The sequence below is a fragment of the Scyliorhinus torazame genome, chromosome 12 (genome assembly GCF_047496885.1).
Source record: "Scyliorhinus torazame isolate Kashiwa2021f chromosome 12, sScyTor2.1, whole genome shotgun sequence".
Classification (NCBI taxonomy): domain Eukaryota; kingdom Metazoa; phylum Chordata; class Chondrichthyes; order Carcharhiniformes; family Scyliorhinidae; genus Scyliorhinus; species Scyliorhinus torazame.
In genome coordinates, this window is record NC_092718.1 from 73173215 (window position 1) to 73193930 (window position 20716).

The following is a 20716-nucleotide window of genomic DNA, read 5'->3' on the forward strand; positions in this document are numbered from 1 at the left end:
AGAGGGAGAGCGGGAGTGAGTAGGGGGAGAGCGGGAGTGAGTAGGGGGAGAGTGGGAGTAAGTAGGGTGAGAGCGGGAGTGAGTAGGGCGAGAGCGGGAGTGAGTAGGGCGAGAGCGGGAGTGAGTAGGGCGAGAGCGGGAGTGAGTAGGGCGAGAGCGGGAGTGAGTAGGGGAGAGCGGGAGTGAGTAGAGGGAGTGCGGGAGTGAGTAGGGGGAGAGCGGGAGTGAGTAGGGGGAGAGCGGGAGTGAGTAGGGGGAGAGGGGGAGTGAGTAGCGGAGAGCGGGAGTGAGTAGGGCGAGAGCGGGAGTGAGTAGGGGAGAGCGGGAGTGAGTAGGGGAGAGTGGGAGTGATTAGGGGAGAGCGGGAATGAGTAGGGGGAGAGCGGGAGTGAGTAGGAGGAGAGCGGGAGTGAGTAGGAGGAGAGCGGGAGTGAGTAGAGGGAGAGCGTGAGTTAGTAGGGGGAGAGCGGGATGAGTAGGGGGAGAGCGGGAGTGAGAAGCGGCAGAGAGCGGGAGTGAGTAGGGGGAGATTGGGAGTGAGATGGGGGAGATTGGCAGTGAGCTGGGGAGAGCGGGAGTGAGTATGGAGAGAGTTGGAGTGAGTAGGGGGAGAGCGGGAGTGAGTGGGGGGAGAGCGGGAGTAAGTAGGGGGAGAGCGGGAGAGTAGGGCGAGAGCGGGAGTGAGTAGGGTGAGAGCGGGAGTGAGTGGGGGGAGAGCGGGAGTGAGTGGGGGGAGAGCGGGAGTGAGAAGGGGAGAGCGGGAGTGAGTAGGGGGAGAGCGGGAGTGAGTAGGGGGAGAGCGGGAGTAAGTAGGGGGAGAGCGGGAGAGAGTAGGGGAGAGCGGGAGAGAGTAGGGGAGAGCGGGAGTGAGTAGGGCGAGAGCGGGAGTGAGTAGGGGGAGAGTGGGAGTGAGTAGGGGGAGAGTGGGAGTGAGTAGGGCAGAGCGGGAGTGAGTAGGGGGAGAGTGGGAGTGAGTAGGGGAGAGCGGAAGTGAGTAGGGCGAGAGCGGGAGTGAGTAGGGAGAGAGCGGGAGTGAGTAGGGGAGAGCGGGAGTGAATAGGGCTAGAGCGGGAGTGAGTAAGGAGAGAGCGGGAGTGAGTAGGGGGAGAGCGGGAGTGAGTAGGGGGAGAGGGGGAGTGAGTAGAGGGAGAGGGGGAGTGAGTAGCGGAGAGCGGGAGTGAGTAGGGCGAGAGCGGGAGTGAGTAGGGCGAGAGCGGGAGTGAGTAGGGGAGAGTGGGAGTGAGTAGGGGAGAGTGGGAGTGATTAGGGGAGAGCAGGAATGAGTAGGGGGAGAGCGGGAGTGAGTAGGAGGAGAGCGGGAGTGAGTAGAGGGAGAGCGGGAGTTAGTAGGGGGAGAGCGGGGGAGAGTAGGGGGAGAGCGGGAGAGAGTAGGGGGAGAGCGGGAGTGAGTAGAGGCAGAGAGCGGGAGTGAGTAGAGGGGGATTGGGAGTGAGTAGGGAGAGAGCGGGAGTGAGTAGAGGGAGAGAGCGGGAGTGAGTGGGGGGAGAGCGGGAGTAAGTAGGGGGAGAGCGGGAGAGTAGGGCGAGAGCGGGAGTGAGTAGGGGGAGAGCGGGAGTGAGTGGGGGGAGAGCGGGAGTGAGTAGGGGGGAGAGCGGGAGTGAGTGGGGGGAGAGCGGGAGTAAGTAGGGGGAGAGCGGGAGAGTAGGGCGAGAGCGGGAGTGAGTAGGCGGAGAGCGGGAGTGAGTGGGGGGAGAGCGGGAGTGAGTGGGGGGAGAGCGGGAGTGAGAAGGGGAGAGCGGGAGTGAGTAGGGGGAGAGCGGGAGTGACTAGGGGGAGAGCGGGAGTAAGTAGGGGGAGAGCGGGAGAGAGTAGGGGAGAGCGGGAGAGAGTAGGGGAGAGCGGGAGTGAGTAGGGCGAGAGCGGGAGTGAGTAGGGGGAGAGTGGGAGTGAGTAGGGGGAGAGTGGGATTGAGTAGGGGAGAGCGGGAGTGAGTAGGGGGAGAGTGGGAGTGAGTAGGGGAGAGCGGAAGTGAGTAGGGCGAGAGCGGGAGTGAGTAGGGAGAGAGCGGGAGTGAGTAGGGGAGAGCGGGAGTGAATAGGGCTAGAGCGGGAGTGAGTAAGGAGAGAGCGGGAGTGAGTAGGGGGAGAGCGGGAGTGAGTAGGGGGAGAGCGGGAGTGAGTAGGGGGAGAGGGGGAGTGAGTAGCGGAGAGCGGGAGTGAGTAGGGCGAGAGCGGGAGTGAGTAGGGCGAGAGCGGGAGTGAGTAGGGGAGAGTGGGAGTGAGTAGGGGAGAGTGGGAGTGATTAGGGGAGAGCAGGAATGAGTAGGGGGAGAGCGGGAGTGAGTAGGAGGAGAGCGGGAGTGAGTAGAGGGAGAGCGGGAGTTAGTAGGGGGAGAGCGGGGGAGAGTAGGGGGAGAGCGGGAGAGAGTAGGGGGGAGAGCGGGAGTGAGTAGAGGCAGAGAGCGGGAGTGAGTAGAGGGGGATTGGGAGTGAGTAGGGAGAGAGCGGGAGTGAGTAGAGGGAGAGAGCGGGAGTGAGTAGGGGGAGATTGGGAGTGAGAAGGGGGAGATTGGCAGTGAGCTGGGGGAGAGCGGGAGTGAGTATGGAGAGAGTTGGAGTGAGTAGGGGGAGAGCGGGAGTGAGTAGGGGGAGAGCGGGAGTGAGTGGGGGGAGAGCGGGAGTGAGTGGGGGGAGAGCGGGAGTAAGTAGGGGGAGAGCGGGAGAGTAGGGCGAGAGCGGGAGTAGGGGGAGAGCGGGAGTGAGTGGGGGGAGAGCGGGAGTGAGAAGGGGAGAGCGGGAGTGAGTAGGGGGAGAGCGGGAGTGACTAGGGGGAGAGCGGGAGTGACTAGGGCTAGAGCGGGAGTGAGTAAGGAGAGAGTGGGAGTGAGTAGGGGGAGAGTGGGAGTGAGTAGGGGGAGAGCGGGTGTGAGTATGGGGAGAGTGGAAGTGAGTAGGGGGAGAGTGGAAGTGAGTAGGGTGAGAGCGGGAGTGAGTAGGGGGAGAGCGGGAGTGAGTAGGGGGAGAGCGGAAGTGAGTAGGGGGAGAGCGGGAGTGAGTTGGGGAGAGGGGGAGTGAGCAGGGAGAGAGCGGGAGTGAGTAGGGGGAGAGTGAGAGTGAGTAGGGGTGAGCGGGAGTGAGTAGGGGGAGAGTGGGAGTGAGTAGGTGGAGAGCGGGAGTGAGTGGGGGAGAGTGGGAGTGAGTAGGGCGAGAGCGGGAGTGAGTAGGGCGAGAGCGGGAGTGAGTAGGGGAGAGTGGGATTGAGTAGAGGGAGAGCGGGAGTGAGTAGCGGGAGAGCGGGAGTGAGTAGGGGGAGAGTGGGAGTGAGTAGGGTGAGAGCGGGAGTGAGTAGGGCGAGAGCTGGAGTGAGTAGGGGAGAGCGGGAGTGAGTGGAGGGAGAGCGGGAGTGAGTGGAGGGAGAGCGGGAGTGAGTAGGACGAGAGCGGGAGTGAGTAGGGGAGAGTGGGAGTGAGTAAGGGAGAGTGGGAGTGAATAGGGGAGAGCAGGAATGAGTAGGGGGAGAGCGGGAGTGAGTAGGAGGAGAGCGGGAGAGAGTAGGAGGAGAGCGGGAGTGAGTAGGAGGAGAGCGGGAGTGAGTAGAGGGTGAGCGGGAGTGAGTAGGGGGAGAGCGGGAGTGAGTAGGGGGAGAGCGGGAGTGAGTAGGGGGAGAGCGGGAGTGAGTAGAGTGAGACGGCAGTGAGTAGGGGGAGAGCGGGAGTGAGTAGGGGAGAGCGGGAGTGAGTAGGGGGAGAGTGGGAGTGAGTAGGGGGAGAGCGGGAGTGAGTAGGGAGAGAGTGGGTGTGAGTACGGGTAGAGGGGGAATGAGTAGGGGAGAGCGGGCGTGAGTAGGGGGGAGAGCGGGAGTGAGTAGGGGGAGAGCGGCAGTGAGTAGGGGGAGAGCGGGAGTGAGTAGGGGGGAGAGCGGGTGTGAGTAGGGGGAGAAGGGGAGTGAGTAGGGGAGAGCGGGAGTGAGTAGGGAGAGAGCGGGAGTGAGTAGGGAGAGTGCGGGAGTGAGTAGGGGAGTGCGGGAGTGAGTAGGGGAGTGCGGGAGTGAGTAGGGGAGTGCGGGAGTGAGTAGGGGAGTGCGGGAGTGAGTAGGGGAGTGCGGGAGTGAGTAGGGGGAGAGCGGGAGTGAGTAGTGGAGAGCGGGAGTGAGTAGGGGGAGACCGGGAGTGAGTAGGGGGAGAGTGGGAGTGAGTAGGGAGAGAGCGGGAGTGAGTAGGGAGAGAGTGGGAGAGAGTAGGGGAGTGCGGGAGTGAGTAGGGGAGTGCGGGAGTGAGTAGGGGGAGAGCGGGAGTGAGTAGGAGGAGAGCGGGAGTGAGTAGAGGGAGAGCGTGAGTTAGTAGCGGGAGAGTAGGGCGAGAGCGGGAGTGAGTGGGGGGAGAGCGGGAGTGAGAAGGGGAGAGCGGGAGTGAGTAGGGGGAGAGCGGGAGTGACTAGGGGGAGAGCGGGAGTGAGTGGGGGAGAGCGGGAGTGAGTGGGGGGAGAGCGGGAGTAAGTAGGGGGAGAGCGGGAGAGAGTAGGGGAGAGCGGGAGAGAGTAGTGGAGAGCGGGAGTGAGTAGGGCGAGAGCGGGAGTGAGTAGGGCGAGAGCGGGAGTGAGTAGGGGGAGAGTGGGAGTGAGTAGGGGGAGAGTGGGAGTGAGTAGGGGGAGAGTGGGAGTGAGTAGGGGGAGAGTGGGAGTGAGTAGGGGAGAGCGGAAGTGAGTAGGGCGAGAGCGGAAGTGAGTAGTGCGAGAGCGGGAGTGAGTAGGGAGAGAGCGGGAGTGAGTAGGGGAGAGCGTGAGTGAATAGGGCTAGAGCGGGAGTGAGTAAGGAGAGAGCGGGAGTGAGTAGGGGGAGAGTGGGAGTGAGTAGGGGGAGAGCGGGAGTGAGTAGGGGGAGAGGGGGAGTGAGTAGCGGAGAGCGGGAGTGAGTAGGGCGAGAGCGGGAGTTAGTAGGGGAGAGTGGGAGTGAGTAGGGGAGAGTGGGAGTGATTAGGGGAGAGCAGGAATGAGTAGGGGGGAGAGCGGGAGTGAGTAGGAGGAGAGCGGGAGTGAGTAGAGGGAGAGTGGGAGTTAGTAGGGGGAGAGCAGGAGTTAGTAGGGGGAGAGCGGAAGTTAGTAGGGGGAGAGCGGGAGAGAGTAGGGGGAGAGCGGGAGTGAGTAGAGGCAGAGAGCGGGAAGTGAGTAGAGGGGGATTGGGAGTGAGTAGGGAGAGAGCGGGAGTGAGTAGAGGGAGAGAGCGGGAGTGAGTAGGGGGAGATTGGGAGTGAGAAGGGGGAGATTGGCAGTGAGCTGGGGTAGAGCGGGAGTGAGTATGGAGAGAGTTGGAGTGAGTAGGGGGAGAGCGGGAGTGAGTAGGGGGAGAGCGGGAGTGAGTGGGGGAGAGCGGGAGTGAGTGGGGGGAGAGCGGGAGTAAGTAGGGGGAGAGCGGGAGAGTAGGGCGAGAGCGGGAGTAGGGGGAGAGCGGGAGTGAGTGGGGGGAGAGCGGGAGTGAGAAGGGGGAGAGCGGGAGTGAGTAGGGGGAGAGCGGGAGTGACTAGGGGGGAGAGCGGGAGTGAGTGGGGGGAGAGCGGGAGTAAGTAGGGGGAGAGCGGGAGAGAGTAGGGGAGAGCGGGAGTGAATAGGGCTAGAGCGGGAGTGAGTAAGGAGAGAGTGGGAGTGAGTAGGGGGAGAGTGGGAGTGAGTAGGGGGAGAGCGGGTGTGAGTATGGGGAGAGTGGAAGTGAGTAGGGGGAGAGCGGGAGTGAGTAGGGGGAGAGTGGAAGTGAGTAGGGGGAGAGTGGAAGTGAGTAGGGGGAGAGCGGCAGTGAGTTGGGAGAGAGCAGGAGTGAGTAGGGGGAGAGTGGGAGTGAGTAGGGGAGAGCGCGAGTGAGTAGGGCGAGAGCGGGAGTGAGTAGGGGGAGAGTGGGAGTAGGGGAGAGCGGGAGTGAGTAGGGGGAGAGTGGGAGTGAGTAGGGGAGAGCGGGAGTGAGTAGTACGAGAGCGGGAGTGAGTAGGGGAGAGTGGGAGTGAGTAGGGGAGAGTGGGAGTGAGTAGGGGAGAGTGGGAGTGAATAGGGGAGAGCAGGAATGAGTAGGGGGAGAGCGGGAGTGAGTAGGAGGAGAGCGGGAGTGAGTAGAGGGTGAGCGGGAGTGAGTAGGGGGAGAGCGGGAGTGAGTAGGGGGAGAGCGGGAGTGAGTAGGGGGAGAGCGGGAGTGAGTAGGGGGAGAGCGGGAGTGAGTAGAGTGAGACGGCAGTGAGTAGGGGGAGAGCGGGAGTGAGTAGGGGAGAGCGGGAGTGAGTAGGGGTAGAGGGGGAATGAGTAGGGGAGAGCGGGCGTGAGTAGGGGGAGAGTGGGAGTGAGTAGGGGAGAGTGGGAGTGTGTAGGGGGAGAGCGGGAGTGAGTAGGGGGAGAGCGGGAGTGAGTAGGGGGAGAGCGGGAGTGAGTAGGGGGAGAGCGGGTGTGAGTAGGGGGAGAGGGGGAGTGAGTAGGGGGAGAGGGGGAGTGAGTAGGGGAGAGCGGGAGTGAGTAGGGAGAGAGCGGGAGTGAGTAGGGAGAGAGTGGGAGTGAGTAGGGGAGTGCGGGAGTGAGTAGGGGAGTGCGGGAGTGAATAGGGGGAGAGCGGGAGTGAGTAGTGGAGAGCGGGAGTGAGTAGGGGGAGACCAGGAGTGAGTAGGGGGAGAGTGGGAGTGAGTAGGGAGAGAGCGGGAGTGAGTAGGGAGAGAGTGGGAGTGAGTAGGGGAGTGCGGGAGTGAGTAGGGGAGTGCGGGAGTGAGTAGGGGGAGAGCGGGAGTGAGTAGGGGGAGAGCGGGAGTGAGTAGCGGGAGAGTGGGAGTGAGTAGGGGGAGAGCGGGAGTGAGTAGGGGGAGAGTGGGAGTGAGTAGCGGGAGAGTGGGAGTGAGTAGGGGGAGAGCGGGAGTGAGTAGGGGGAGAGCGGGATAGAGTAGGGAGAGAGCGGGAGTGAGTAAGGAGAGAGCGGGAGTGAGTAGGGGGGAGAGTGGGAGTGAGTAGGGGGAGAGTGGGAGTGAGTAGGGGGAGAGCGGGAGTGAGTAGGGGAGAGTGGAAGTGAGTAGGGGGAGAGTGGAAGTGAGAAGGGGGAGAGCGGGAGTGAGTTGGGAGTGAGCGGGAGTGAGTAGGGGGAGAGTGGGAGTGAGTAGGGGAGAGCGGGAGTGAGTAGGGCGAGAGCGGGAGTGAGTAGGGGGAGAGTGGGAGTAGGGGAGAGCGGGAGTGAGTAGGGGGAGAGTGGGAGTGAGTAGGGGAGAGTGGCATTGAGTAGAGAGAGAGCGGGAGTGAGTAGGGGGAGAGCGGGAGTGAGTAGGGGGAGAGCGGGAGTGAGTAGGGGGAGAGTGGGAGTGAGTAGGGTGAGAGCGGGAGTGAGTAGGGTGAGAGCGGGAGTGAGAAGGGCGAGAGCGGGAGTGAGTAGGGGAGAGCGGGAGTGAGCAGAGGGAGAGCGGGAGTGAGTAGGGGGAGAGCGGGAGTGAGTAGGGGGAGAGTGGGAGTGAGTAGGGGAGAGCGGGAGTGAGTAGGGCGAGAGCGGGAGTGAGTAGGGGGAGAGTGGGCGTGAGTAGGGTGAGAACGGGAGTGAGTAGGGGGAGAGCGGGAGTGAGTAGGGGGAGAGCGGGAGTGAGTAGGGGGAGAGCGGGAGTGAGTAGGGGGAGAGCGGGAGTGAGTAGGGGGAGAGCGGGAGTGAGTAGGGGGAGAGCGGGAGTGAGTAGGGGGAGAGCGGGAGTGAGTAGGGGGAGAGCGTGAGTGAGTAGGGGGAGAGGGGGAGTGAGTAGCGGAGAGCGGGCGTGAGTAGGACGAGAGCGGGAGTGAGTAGGGGAGAGTGGGAGTGAGTAGGGGAGAGTGGGAGTGAATAGGGGAGAGCAGGAATGAGTAGGGGGAGAGCGGGAGTGAGTAGGAGGAGAGCGGGAGTGAGTAGAGGGAGAGCGGGAGTGAGTAGAGGGAGAGCGGGAGTGAGTAGAGGGAGAGCGGGAGTGAGGAGGGGGAGAGCGGGAGTGAGTAGGGGGAGAGAGGGAGTGAGTAGGGGGAGAGCGGGAGTGAGTAGAGGGAGACGGCAGTGAGTAGGGGGAGAGCGGGAGTGAGAAGGGGAGAGCGGGAGTGAGTAGGGGGAGAGTGGGAGTGAGTAGGGGGAGAGCGGGAGTGAGTAGGGAGAGAGTGGGTGTGAGTAGGGGGAGAGGGGGAATGAGTAGGGGAGAGCGGGCGTGAGTAGGGGGAGAGTGGGAGTGAGTAGGGGAGAGTGGGAGTGTGTAGGGGGAGAGCGGGAGTGAGTAGGGGGAGAGCGGGAGTGAGTAGGGGGAGAGCGGGAGTGAGTAGGGGGAGAGCGGGAGTGAATAGGGGGAGAGCGGGAGTGAATAGGGGGAGAGCGGGTGTGAGTAGGGGGAGAGGGGGAGTGAGTAGGGGAGAGCGGGAGTGAGTAGGGAGAGAGCGGGAGTGAGTAGGGAGAGAGTGGGAGTGAGTAGGGGAGTGCGGGAGTGAGTAGGGGAGTGCGGGAGTGCGTAGGGGAGTGCGGGAGTGAGTAGTGGAGAGCGGGAGTGAGTAGGGGGAGACCGGGAGTGAGTAGGGGGAGAGTGGGAGTGAGTAGCGGGAGAGTGGGAGTGAGTAGGACGAGAGCGGGAGTGAGTAGGCGAGAGTGGGAGTGAGTAGGGGAGAGTGGGAGTGAATAGGGGAGAGCAGGAATGAGTAGGGGGAGAGCGGGAGTGAGTAGGAGGAGAGCGGGAGTGAGTAGAGGGAGAGCGGGAGTGAGTAGAGGGAGAGCGGGAGTGAGTAGAGGGAGAGCGGGAGTGAGGAGGGGGAGAGCGGGAGTGAGTAGGGGGAGAGCGGGAGTGAGTAGGGGGAGAGCGGGAGTGAGTAGAGGGAGACGGCAGTGAGTAGGGGGAGAGCGGGAGTGAGTAGGGGAGAGCGGGAGTGAGTAGGGGGAGAGTGGGAGTGAGTAGGGGGAGAGCGGGAGTGAGTAGGGAGAGAGTGGGTGTGAGTAGGGGGAGAGGGGGAATGAGTAGGGGAGAGCGGGCGTGAGTAGGGGGAGAGTGGGAGTGAGTAGGGGAGAGTGGGAGTGTGTAGGGGGAGAGCGGGAGTGAGTAGGGGGAGAGCGGGAGTGAGTAGGGGGAGAGCGGGAGTGAGTAGGGGGAGAGCGGGAGTGAGTAGGGGGAGAGCGGGAGTGAATAGGGGGAGAGCGGGTGTGAGTAGGGGGAGAGGGGGAGTGAGTAGGGGAGAGCGGGAGTGAGTAGGGAGAGAGCGGGAGTGAGTAGGGAGGGAGTGGGAGTGAGTAGGGGAGTGCGGGAGTGAGTAGGGGAGTGCGGGAGTGAGTAGGGGAGTGCGGGAGTGAGTAGTGGAGTGCGGGAGTGAGTAGGGGGAGACCGGGAGTGAGTAGCGGGAGAGTGGGAGTGAGTAGCGGGAGAGTGGGAGTGAGTAGGGGGAGAGCGGGAGTGAGCAGGGGGTGAGCGGGAGTGAGTAGGGGAGAGCGGGAGTGAGTAGGGGAGTGCGGGAGTGAGTAGTGGAGTGCGGGAGTGAGTAGGGGGAGACCGGGAGTGAGTAGCGGGAGAGTGGGAGTGAGTAGCGGGAGAGTGGGAGTGAGTAGGGGGAGAGCGGGAGTGAGCAGGGGGTGAGCGGGAGTGAGTAGGGGGAGAGTGGGAGTGAGTAGCGGGAGAGTGGGAGTGAGTAGGGGGAGAGCGGGAGTGAGTAGGGGGAGAGCGGGATAGAGTAGGGAGAGAGCGGGAGTGAGTAAGGAGAGAGCGGGAGTGAGTAGGGGGAGAGTGGGAGTGAGTAGGGGGAGAGTGGAGTGAGTAGGGGGAGAGCGGGAGTGAGTAGGGGAGAGTGGAAGTGAGTAGGGGGAGAGTGGAAGTGAGAAGGGGGAGAGCGGGAGTGAGTTGGGAGTGAGCGGGAGTGAGTAGGGGGAGAGTGGGAGTGAGTAGGGGAGAGCGGGAGTGAGTAGGGCGAGAGCGGGAGTGAGTAGGGGGAGAGTGGGAGTAGGGGAGAGCGGGAGTGAGTAGGGGGAGAGTGGGAGTGAGTAGGGGAGAGTGGCATTGAGTAGAGAGAGAGCGGGAGTGAGTAGGGGGAGAGCGGGAGTGAGTAGGGGGAGAGCGGGAGTGAGTAGGGGGAGAGTGGGAGTGAGTAGGGTGAGAGCGGGAGTGAGTAGGGTGAGAGCGGGAGTGAGAAGGGCGAGAGCGGGAGTGAGTAGGGGAGAGCGGGAGTGAGCAGAGGGAGAGCGGGAGTGAGTAGGGGGAGAGCGGGAGTGAGTAGGGGGAGAGTGGGAGTGAGTAGGGGAGAGCGGGAGTGAGTAGGGCGAGAGCGGGAGTGAGTAGGGGGAGAGTGGGCGTGAGTAGGGTGAGAACGGGAGTGAGTAGGGGGAGAGCGGGAGTGAGTAGGGGGAGAGCGGGAGTGAGTAGGGGGAGAGCGGGAGTGAGTAGGGGGAGAGCGGGAGTGAGTAGGGGGAGAGCGGGAGTGAGTAGGGGGAGAGCGGGAGTGAGTAGGGGGAGAGCGGGAGTGAGTAGGGGGAGAGCGTGAGTGAGTAGGGGGAGAGGGGGAGTGAGTAGCGGAGAGCGGGCGTGAGTAGGACGAGAGCGGGAGTGAGTAGGGGAGAGTGGGAGTGAGTAGGGGAGAGTGGGAGTGAATAGGGGAGAGCAGGAATGAGTAGGGGGAGAGCGGGAGTGAGTAGGAGGAGAGCGGGAGTGAGTAGAGGGAGAGCGGGAGTGAGTAGAGGGAGAGCGGGAGTGAGTAGAGGGAGAGCGGGAGTGAGGAGGGGGAGAGCGGGAGTGAGTAGGGGGAGAGCGGGAGTGAGTAGGGGGAGAGCGGGAGTGAGTAGAGGGAGACGGCAGTGAGTAGGGGGAGAGCGGGAGTGAGAAGGGGAGAGCGGGAGTGAGTAGGGGGAGAGTGGGAGTGAGTAGGGGGAGAGCGGGAGTGAGTAGGGAGAGAGTGGGTGTGAGTAGGGGGAGAGGGGGAATGAGTAGGGGAGAGCGGGCGTGAGTAGGGGGAGAGTGGGAGTGAGTAGGGGAGAGTGGGAGTGTGTAGGGGGAGAGCGGGAGTGAGTAGGGGGAGAGCGGGAGTGAGTAGGGGGAGAGCGGGAGTGAGTAGGGGGAGAGCGGGAGTGAATAGGGGGAGAGCGGGAGTGAATAGGGGGAGAGCGGGTGTGAGTAGGGGGAGAGGGGGAGTGAGTAGGGGAGAGCGGGAGTGAGTAGGGAGAGAGCGGGAGTGAGTAGGGAGAGAGTGGGAGTGAGTAGGGGAGTGCGGGAGTGAGTAGGGGAGTGCGGGAGTGCGTAGGGGAGTGCGGGAGTGAGTAGTGGAGAGCGGGAGTGAGTAGGGGGAGACCGGGAGTGAGTAGGGGGAGAGTGGGAGTGAGTAGCGGGAGAGTGGGAGTGAGTAGGACGAGAGCGGGAGTGAGTAGGCGAGAGTGGGAGTGAGTAGGGGAGAGTGGGAGTGAATAGGGGAGAGCAGGAATGAGTAGGGGGAGAGCGGGAGTGAGTAGGAGGAGAGCGGGAGTGAGTAGAGGGAGAGCGGGAGTGAGTAGAGGGAGAGCGGGAGTGAGTAGAGGGAGAGCGGGAGTGAGGAGGGGGAGAGCGGGAGTGAGTAGGGGGAGAGCGGGAGTGAGTAGGGGGAGAGCGGGAGTGAGTAGAGGGAGACGGCAGTGAGTAGGGGGAGAGCGGGAGTGAGTAGGGGAGAGCGGGAGTGAGTAGGGGGAGAGTGGGAGTGAGTAGGGGGAGAGCGGGAGTGAGTAGGGAGAGAGTGGGTGTGAGTAGGGGGAGAGGGGGAATGAGTAGGGGAGAGCGGGCGTGAGTAGGGGGAGAGTGGGAGTGAGTAGGGGAGAGTGGGAGTGTGTAGGGGGAGAGCGGGAGTGAGTAGGGGGAGAGCGGGAGTGAGTAGGGGGAGAGCGGGAGTGAGTAGGGGGAGAGCGGGAGTGAGTAGGGGGAGAGCGGGAGTGAATAGGGGGAGAGCGGGTGTGAGTAGGGGGAGAGGGGGAGTGAGTAGGGGAGAGCGGGAGTGAGTAGGGAGAGAGCGGGAGTGAGTAGGGAGGGAGTGGGAGTGAGTAGGGGAGTGCGGGAGTGAGTAGGGGAGTGCGGGAGTGAGTAGGGGAGTGCGGGAGTGAGTAGTGGAGTGCGGGAGTGAGTAGGGGGAGACCGGGAGTGAGTAGCGGGAGAGTGGGAGTGAGTAGCGGGAGAGTGGGAGTGAGTAGGGGGAGAGCGGGAGTGAGCAGGGGGTGAGCGGGAGTGAGTAGGGGAGAGCGGAAGTGAGTAGGGGCAGAGCGGGAGTGAGTAGGGGCAGAGCGGGAGTGAGTAGGGGGAGAGCGGGAGTGAGTAGGGGGAGAGCGGGAGTGAGTAGGGGGAGAGCGGGAGTGAGTATGGGGAGAGCGGGAGTGATTAGGGCGAGAGCGGGAGTGAGGAGGGGGAGAGCGGGAGTGAGTAGGGGAGAGCGGGAGTGAGTAGGGGAGAGCGGGAGTGAGTAGGGGGAGAGCGGGAGTGAGTACGGGGAGAGCGGGAGTGAGTAGGGGCAGAGCGGGAGTGAGTAGGGGGAGAGCGGGAGTGAGTATGGAGAGAGCGGGAGTGAGTAGGGGGAGAGAGCGGGAGTGGGTAGGGGGAGAGCGGGAGTGAGTAGGGGGAGAGCGGGAGTGAGGAGGGGGAGAGATTGGGAGTGAGTAGGTGGAGATTGGGAGTGAGTAGGGAGAGAGTGGGAGTGAGTAGGGGGAGACCGGGAGTGAGTTGGGGGAGAGCGGGTGTGAGGAGACGCAGAGAGCGGCAGTGAGTAGGGGGAGAGTGGGAGTGAGTAGGGGGAGAGTGGGAGTGAGTAGGGGGAGAGTGGGAGTGAGTAGGGGGAGAGTGGGAGTGAGTAGGGGAGAGCGGGAGTGAGTAGGGGGAGAGTGGGAGTGAGTAGGGGAGAGCGGAAGTGAGTAGGGCGAGAGCGGGAGTGAGTAGGGAGAGAGCGGGAGTGAGTAGGGGAGAGCGGGTGTGAATAGGGCTAGAGCGGGAGTGAGTAAGGAGAGAGCGGGAGTGAGTAGGGGGAGAGCGGGAGTGAGTAGGGGGAGAGTGGAAGTGAGTAGGGGGAGAGTGGAAGTGAGTAGGGGGAGAGCGGGAGTGAGTTGGGAGAGAGCGGGAGTGAGTAGGGGGAGAGTGGGAGTGAGTAGGGGAGAGCGCGAGTGAGTAGGGCGAGAGCGGGAGTGAATAGGGGGAGAGTGGGAGTAGGGGAGAGTGGGAGTGAGTGGGGGGAGAGTGGGAGTGAGTAGGGGAGAGCGGGAGTGAGTAGGGGGAGTGCGAGAGTGAGTAGGGGAGAGGGGGAGTGAGTAGAGAGATAGCGGGAGTGAGTAGGGGGAGAGCGGGAGTGAGTAGGAGTGAGCGGGAGTGAGTAGGGGGAGAGTGGGAGTGAGTAGGGGGAGAGCGGGAGTGAGTGGGGGAGAGTGGGAGTGAGTAGGGCGAGAGCGGGAGTGAGTAGGGGAGAGTGGGATTGAGTGAGAGAGAGCGGGAGTGAGTAGGGGGAGAGCGGGAGTGAGTAGGGGGAGAGTGGGAGTGAGTAGGGTGAGAGCGGGAGTGAGTAGGGTGAGAGCGGGAGTGAGTAGGGCGAGAGCGGGAGTGAGTAGGGGAGAGCGGGAGTGAGTAGGGGAGAGCGGGAGTGAGTAGAGGGAGAGCGGGAGTGAGTAGGGGGAGAGCGGGAGTGAGTAGGGGGAGAGTGGGAGTGAGTAGGGGAGAGCGGAAGTGAGTAGGGCGAGAGCGGGAGTGAGTAGAGAGAGAGCGGGAGTGAGTAGGGGAGAGCGGGTGTGAATAGGGCTAGAGCGGGAGTGAGTAAGGAGAGAGCGGGAGTGAGTAGGGGGAGAGCGGGAGTGAGTAGGGGGAGAGTGGAAGTGAGTAGGGGGAGAGTGGAAGTGAGTAGGGGGAGAGCGGGAGTAAGTTGGGAGAGAGCGGGAGTGAGTAGGGGGAGAGTGGGAGTGAGTAGGGGAGAGCGCGAGTGAGTAGGGCGAGAGCGGGAGTGAATAGGGGGAGAGTGGGAGTAGGGGAGAGTGGGAGTGAGTGGGGGGAGAGTGGGAGTGAGTAGGGGAGAGCGGGAGTGAGTAGGGGGAGTGCGAGAGTGAGTAGGGGAGAGGGGGAGTGAGTAGAGAGATAGCGGGAGTGAGTAGGGGGAGAGCGGGAGTGAGTAGGAGTGAGCGGGAGTGAGTAGGGGGAGAGTGGGAGTGAGTAGGGGGAGAGCGGGAGTGAGTGGGGGAGAGTGGGAGTGAGTAGGGCGAGAGCGGGAGTGAGTAGGGGAGAGTGGGATTGAGTAGAGAGAGAGCGGGAGTGAGTAGGGGGAGAGCGGGAGTGAGTAGGGGGAGAGTGGGAGTGAGTAGGGTGAGAGCGGGAGTGAGTAGGGTGAGAGCGGGAGTGAGTAGGGCGAGAGCGGGAGTGAGTAGGGGAGAGCGGGAGTGAGTAGGGGAGAGCGGGAGTGAGTAGGGGAGAGCGGGAGTGAGTAGAGGGAGAGCGGGAGTGAGTAGGGGGAGAGCGGGAGTGAGTAGGGGGAGAGCGGGAGTGAGTAGGGGAGAGCGGGAGTGAGTAGGGCGAGAGCGGGAGTGAGTAGGGGGAGAGGGGGAGTGAGTAGCGGAGAGCGGGAGTGAGTAGGGCGAGAGCGGGAGTGAGTAGGGGAGAGCGGGAGTGAGTGGGGGAGAGTGGGAGTGATTAGGGGAGAGCAGGAATGAGTAGGGGGAGAGAGGGAGTGAGTAGGGGGAGAGAGGGAGTGAGTAGGGGGAGAGAGGGAGTGAGTATGGGGAGAGAGGGAGTGAGTAGGGGGAGAGAGGGTGTGAGTAGGGGGAGAGCGGGAGTGAGTAGGGAGAGAGGGGGAGTGAGCAGGGGGCGAGCGGGAGTGAGTAGGGGGAGAGTGGGAGTGAGTAGGGGAGAGTGGGAGTGAGTAGGGGGCGAGCGGGAGTGAGTAGGGGGAGAGTGGGAGTGAGTAGGGGAGAGTGGGAGTGAGTAGGGGACGAGTGGGAGTGAGTGGGAAGAGAGCGGGAGTGAGTAGGGGGAGAGTGGGAGTGAGTAGGGGGAGAGCGGGAGTGAGTAGGGGGAGATTGGGAGTGAGTAGGGATAGAGTGGAAGTGTGTAGGGGGAGACCGGGAGTGAGTAGGGGGAGAGCGGGAGTGAATAGGGGGAGAGCGGGTGTGAGTAGGGGGAGAGGGGGAGTGAGTAGGGGAGAGCGGGAGTGAGTAGGGAGAGAGCGGGAGTGAGTAGGGAGGGAGTGGGAGTGAGTAGGGGAGTGCGGGAGTGAGTAGGGGAGTGCGGGAGTGAGTAGGGGAGTGCGGGAGTGAGTAGTGGAGTGCGGGAGTGAGTAGGGGGAGACCGGGAGTGAGTAGCGGGAGAGTGGGAGTGAGTAGCGGGAGAGTGGGAGTGAGTAGGGGGAGAGCGGGAGTGAGCAGGGGGTGAGCGGGAGTGAGTAGGGGAGAGCGGAAGTGAGTAGGGGCAGAGCGGGAGTGAGTAGGGGCAGAGCGGGAGTGAGTAGGGGGAGAGCGGGAGTGAGTAGGGGGAGAGCGGGAGTGAGTAGGGGGAGAGCGGGAGTGAGTATGGGGAGAGCGGGAGTGATTAGGGCGAGAGCGGGAGTGAGGAGGGGGAGAGCGGGAGTGAGTAGGGGAGAGCGGGAGTGAGTAGGGGAGAGCGGGAGTGAGTAGGGGGAGAGCGGGAGTGAGTACGGGGAGAGCGGGAGTGAGTAGGGGCAGAGCGGGAGTGAGTAGGGGGAGAGCGGGAGTGAGTATGGAGAGAGCGGGAGTGAGTAGGGGGAGAGAGCGGGAGTGGGTAGGGGGAGAGCGGGAGTGAGTAGGGGGAGAGCGGGAGTGAGGAGGGGGAGAGATTGGGAGTGAGTAGGTGGAGATTGGGAGTGAGTAGGGAGAGAGTGGGAGTGAGTAGGGGGAGACCGGGAGTGAGTTGGGGGAGAGCGGGTGTGAGGAGACGCAGAGAGCGGCAGTGAGTAGGGGGAGAGTGGGAGTGAGTAGGGGGAGAGTGGGAGTGAGTAGGGGGAGAGTGGGAGTGAGTAGGGGGAGAGTGGGAGTGAGTAGGGGAGAGCGGGAGTGAGTAGGGGGAGAGTGGGAGTGAGTAGGGGAGAGCGGAAGTGAGTAGGGCGAGAGCGGGAGTGAGTAGGGAGAGAGCGGGAGTGAGTAGGGGAGAGCGGGTGTGAATAGGGCTAGAGCGGGAGTGAGTAAGGAGAGAGCGGGAGTGAGTAGGGGGAGAGCGGGAGTGAGTAGGGGGAGAGTGGAAGTGAGTAGGGGGAGAGTGGAAGTGAGTAGGGGGAGAGCGGGAGTGAGTTGGGAGAGAGCGGGAGTGAGTAGGGGGAGAGTGGGAGTGAGTAGGGGAGAGCGCGAGTGAGTAGGGCGAGAGCGGGAGTGAATAGGGGGAGAGTGGGAGTAGGGGAGAGTGGGAGTGAGTGGGGGGAGAGTGGGAGTGAGTAGGGGAGAGCGGGAGTGAGTAGGGGGAGTGCGAGAGTGAGTAGGGGAGAGGGGGAGTGAGTAGAGAGATAGCGGGAGTGAGTAGGGGGGAGAGCGGGAGTGAGTAGGAGTGAGCGGGAGTGAGTAGGGGGAGAGTGGGAGTGAGTAGGGGGAGAGCGGGAGTGAGTGGGGGAGAGTGGGAGTGAGTAGGGCGAGAGCGGGAGTGAGTAGGGGAGAGTGGGATTCAGTGAGAGAGAGCGGGAGTGAGTAGGGGGAGAGCGGGAGTGAGTAGGGGGAGAGTGGGAGTGAGTAGGGTGAGAGCGGGAGTGAGTAGGGTGAGAGCGGGAGTGAGTAGGGCGAGAGCGGGAGTGAGTAGGGGAGAGCGGGAGTGAGTAGGGGAGAGCGGGAGTGAGTAGAGGGAGAGCGGGAGTGAGTAGGGGGAGAGCGGGAGTGAGTAGGGGGAGAGTGGGAGTGAGTAGGGGAGAGCGGAAGTGAGTAGGGCGAGAGCGGGAGTGAGTAGAGAGAGAGCGGGAGTGAGTAGGGGAGAGCGGGTGTGAATAGGGCTAGAGCGGGAGTGAGTAAGGAGAGAGCGGGAGTGAGTAGGGGGAGAGCGGGAGTGAGTAGGGGGAGAGTGGAAGTGAGTAGGGGGAGAGTGGAAGTGAGTAGGGGGAGAGCGGGAGTAAGTTGGGAGAGAGCGGGAGTGAGTAGGGGGAGAGTGGGAGTGAGTAGGGGAGAGCGCGAGTGAGTAGGGCGAGAGCGGGAGTGAATAGGGGGAGAGTGGGAGTAGGGGAGAGTGGGAGTGAGTGGGGGGAGAGTGGGAGTGAGTAGGGGAGAGCGGGAGTGAGTAGGGGGAGTGCGAGAGTGAGTAGGGGAGAGGGGGAGTGAGTAGAGAGATAGCGGGAGTGAGTAGGGGGAGAGCGGGAGTGAGTAGGAGTGAGCGGGAGTGAGTAGGGGGAGAGTGGGAGTGAGTAGGGGGAGAGCGGGAGTGAGTGGGGGAGAGTGGGAGTGAGTAGGGCGAGAGCGGGAGTGAGTAGGGGAGAGTGGGATTGAGTAGAGAGAGAGCGGGAGTGAGTAGGGGGAGAGCGGGAGTGAGTAGGGGGAGAGTGGGAGTGAGTAGGGTGAGAGCGGGAGTGAGTAGGGTGAGAGCGGGAGTGAGTAGGGCGAGAGCGGGAGTGAGTAGGGGAGAGCGGGAGTGAGTAGGGGAGAGCGGGAGTGAGTAGGGGAGAGCGGGAGTGAGTAGAGGGAGAGCGGGAGTGAGTAGGGGGAGAGCGGGAGTGAGTAGGGGGAGAGCGGGAGTGAGTAGGGGAGAGCGGGAGTGAGTAGGGCGAGAGCGGGAGTGAGTAGGGGGAGAGGGGGAGTGAGTAGCGGAGAGCGGGAGTGAGTAGGGCGAGAGCGGGAGTGAGTAGGGGAGAGCGGGAGTGAGTGGGGGAGAGTGGGAGTGATTAGGGGAGAGCAGGAATGAGTAGGGGGAGAGAGGGAGTGAGTAGGGGGAGAGAGGGAGTGAGTAGGGGGAGAGAGGGAGTGAGTATGGGGAGAGAGGGAGTGAGTAGGGGGAGAGAGGGTGTGAGTAGGGGGAGAGCGGGAGTGAGTAGGGAGAGAGGGGGAGTGAGCAGGGGGCGAGCGGGAGTGAGTAGGGGGAGAGTGGGAGTGAGTAGGGGAGAGTGGGAGTGAGTAGGGGGCGAGCGGGAGTGAGTAGGGGGAGAGTGGGAGTGAGTAGGGGAGAGTGGGAGTGAGTAGGGGACGAGTGGGAGTGAGTGGGAAGAGAGCGGGAGTGAGTAGGGGGAGAGTGGGAGTGAGTAGGGGGAGAGCGGGAGTGAGTAGGGGGAGATTGGGAGTGAGTAGGGATAGAGTGGAAGTGTGTAGGGGGAGACCGGGAGTGAGTAGGGCGAGAGCGGGAGTGAGTAGAGGGAGAGCGGGAGTGAGTAGGCGGAGATTGGGAGTGAGTAGGGAGAGAGTGGGAGTGAGTAGTGGGAGAGAGCGGGAGTGAGTAGGGGGAGATTGGGAGTGAGTAGGGAGAGAGTGGGAGTGAGTAGGGGGAGACCGGGAGTGAGTAGGGGGAGAGCAGGAGTGAGTAGGGGAGAGCGGGAGTGAGTAGGGGGAGAGTGGGAGTGAGTGGGAGGAGAGCGGGAGTGAGTAGGGGGAGAGCGGCAGTGAGTAGGGGGAGAGCGGGAGTGAGTAGGGGCAGAGCGGGAGTGAGTAGGGGGAGAGCGGGAGTGAGTAGGCCGAGAGCGGGAGTGAGTAGGCCGAGAGCGGGAGTGAGGAGGGGGAGAGCGGGAGTGAGTAGGAGAGAGCGGGAGTGAGTAGGGGGAGAGCGGGAGTGAGTAGGGGGAGAGCGGGAGTGAGTAGGGAGAGAGCGGGAGTGAGTAGGGGGAGAGCGGGAGTGAGTAGGGAGAGAGTGGGAGTGAGTAGGGGGAGAGAGGGAGTGAGTAGGGGGAGAGCGGGAGTGAGTAGGGGCAGAGAGCGGGAGTGGGTAGGGGGAGAGCGGGAGTGGGTAGGGGGAGAGCGGGAGTGAGTAGGGGGAGAGCGCGGGAGTGAGTAGGGGGAGAGTGGGAGTGAGTAGGGGGAGACCGGGAGTGAGTTGGGGGAGAGCGGGTGTGAGTAGACGGAGAGAGCGGGAGTGAGTAGGGAGAGATGGGGAGTGAGTAGGGAGAGAGTGGGAGTGTGTAGGGGGAGACCGGGAGTGAGTAGGGCGAGAGCGGGAGTGAGTAGAGGGAGAGAGCGGGAGTGAGTAGGGGGAGATTGGGAGTGCGTAGGGAGAGAGTGGGAGTGAGTAGGGGGAGAGCGGGAGTGAGTAGTGGGAGAGAGCGGGACTGTGTAGGGGGAGAGTGGGAGTGAGTATGGGGAGGCCGGGAGTGAGTAGGGGGAGAGCGGGAGTGAGTAGAGGGAGAGAGCGGGAGTGAGTAGGGGGAGATTGGGAGTGAGTAGGGGGAGAGTGGGAGTGAGTAGGGGGAGACCGGGAGTGAGTAGGGGGAGACCGGGAGTGAGTAGGGGGAGAGCAGGAGTGAGTAGGGGAGAGCGGGAGTGAGTAGGGGAGAGTGGGAGTGAGTGGGAGGAGAGCGGGAGTGAGTAGGGGGAGAGCGGGAGTGAGTAGGGGGAGAGCGGGAGTGAGTAGGGGGAGAGCGGGAGTGAGTAGGGGGAGAGCGGGAGTGAGTAGGGGGAGAGCGGGAGTGAGTAGGGGGAGAGCGGGAGTGAGTAGGGGGAGAGTGGGAGTGAGTAGGGGACGAGTGGGAGTGAGTGGGAAGAGAGCGGGAGTGAGTTGGGGGAGAGCGGGTGTGAGTAGACGGAGAGAGCGGGAGTGAGTAGGGAGAGAGTGGGAGTGTGTAGGGGGAGACCGGGAGTGAGTAGGGCGAGAGCGGGAGGGAGAGCGGGAGTGAGTAGGGGGAGATTGGGAGTGAGTAGGGAGAGAGTGGGAGTGAGTAGAGGGGGAGAGCGGGAGTGAGTAGGGGAGAGCGGGAGTGAGTAGGGGGAGAGCGGGAGTGAGTAGGGGAGAGCGGGAGTGAGTAGGGGTGAGAGGGGGAGTGAGCAGGGGGAGAGTGGGCGTGAGTAGGGGGTGAGCAGGAGTGAGTGGGGAGAGAGTGGGAGTGAGTAGCGGGAGAGTGGGAGTGAGTAGGGGGAGAGCGGGAGTGAGTTAGGGGTGAGCAGGAGTGAGTAGGGAGAGTGTGGGAGTGAGTAGGGGAGAGCGGAAGTGAGCAGGGGGTGAGCAGGAGTGAGTAGGGAGAGTGGGAGTGAGTAGGGAGAGTGGGAGTGAGTAGGGGCAGAGCGGGAGTGAGTAGGGGGAGAGCGGGAGTGAGTAGGGGGAGAGCGGGAGTGAGTAGGCCGAGAGCGGGTGTGAGGAGTGGGAGAGCGGGAGTGAGTAGGGGGAGAGCGGGAGTGAGTAGGGGGAGAGCGGGAGTGAGTAGGGGGAGAGCGGGAGTGAGTAGGGGGAGAGTGGGAGTGAGTAGGGAGAGAGCGGGAGTGAGTTGGGGGAGAGCGGGAGTGAGTTGGGGGAGAGCGGGAGTGAGTAGGGGGAGAGCGGGAGTGAGTAGGGGGAGAGAGGGAGTGAGTAGGGGGAGAGCGGGAGTGAGTAGGGGCAGAGAGCGGGAGTGGGTAGGGGGAGAGCGGGAGTGAGTAGGGGGAGAGCGGGAGTGAGTAGGGGGAGAGAGCGGGAGTGAGTAGGGGGAGAGTGGGAGTGAGTAGGGGGAGACCGGGAGTGAGTAGGGGGAGACCGGGAGTGAGTTGGGGGAGAGCGGGTGTGAGTAGACGGAGAGAGCGGGAGTGAGTAGGGGGAGATTGGGAGTGAGTAGGGAGAGAGTGGGAGTGTGTAGGGGGAGACCGGGAGTGAGTAGGGCGAGAGCGGGAGTGAGTAGAGGGAGAGCGGGAGTGAGTAGGGGGAGAGTGGGAGTGAGTAGGGAGAGAGTGGGAGTGTGTAGGGGGAGACCGGGAGTGAGTAGGGCGAGAGCGG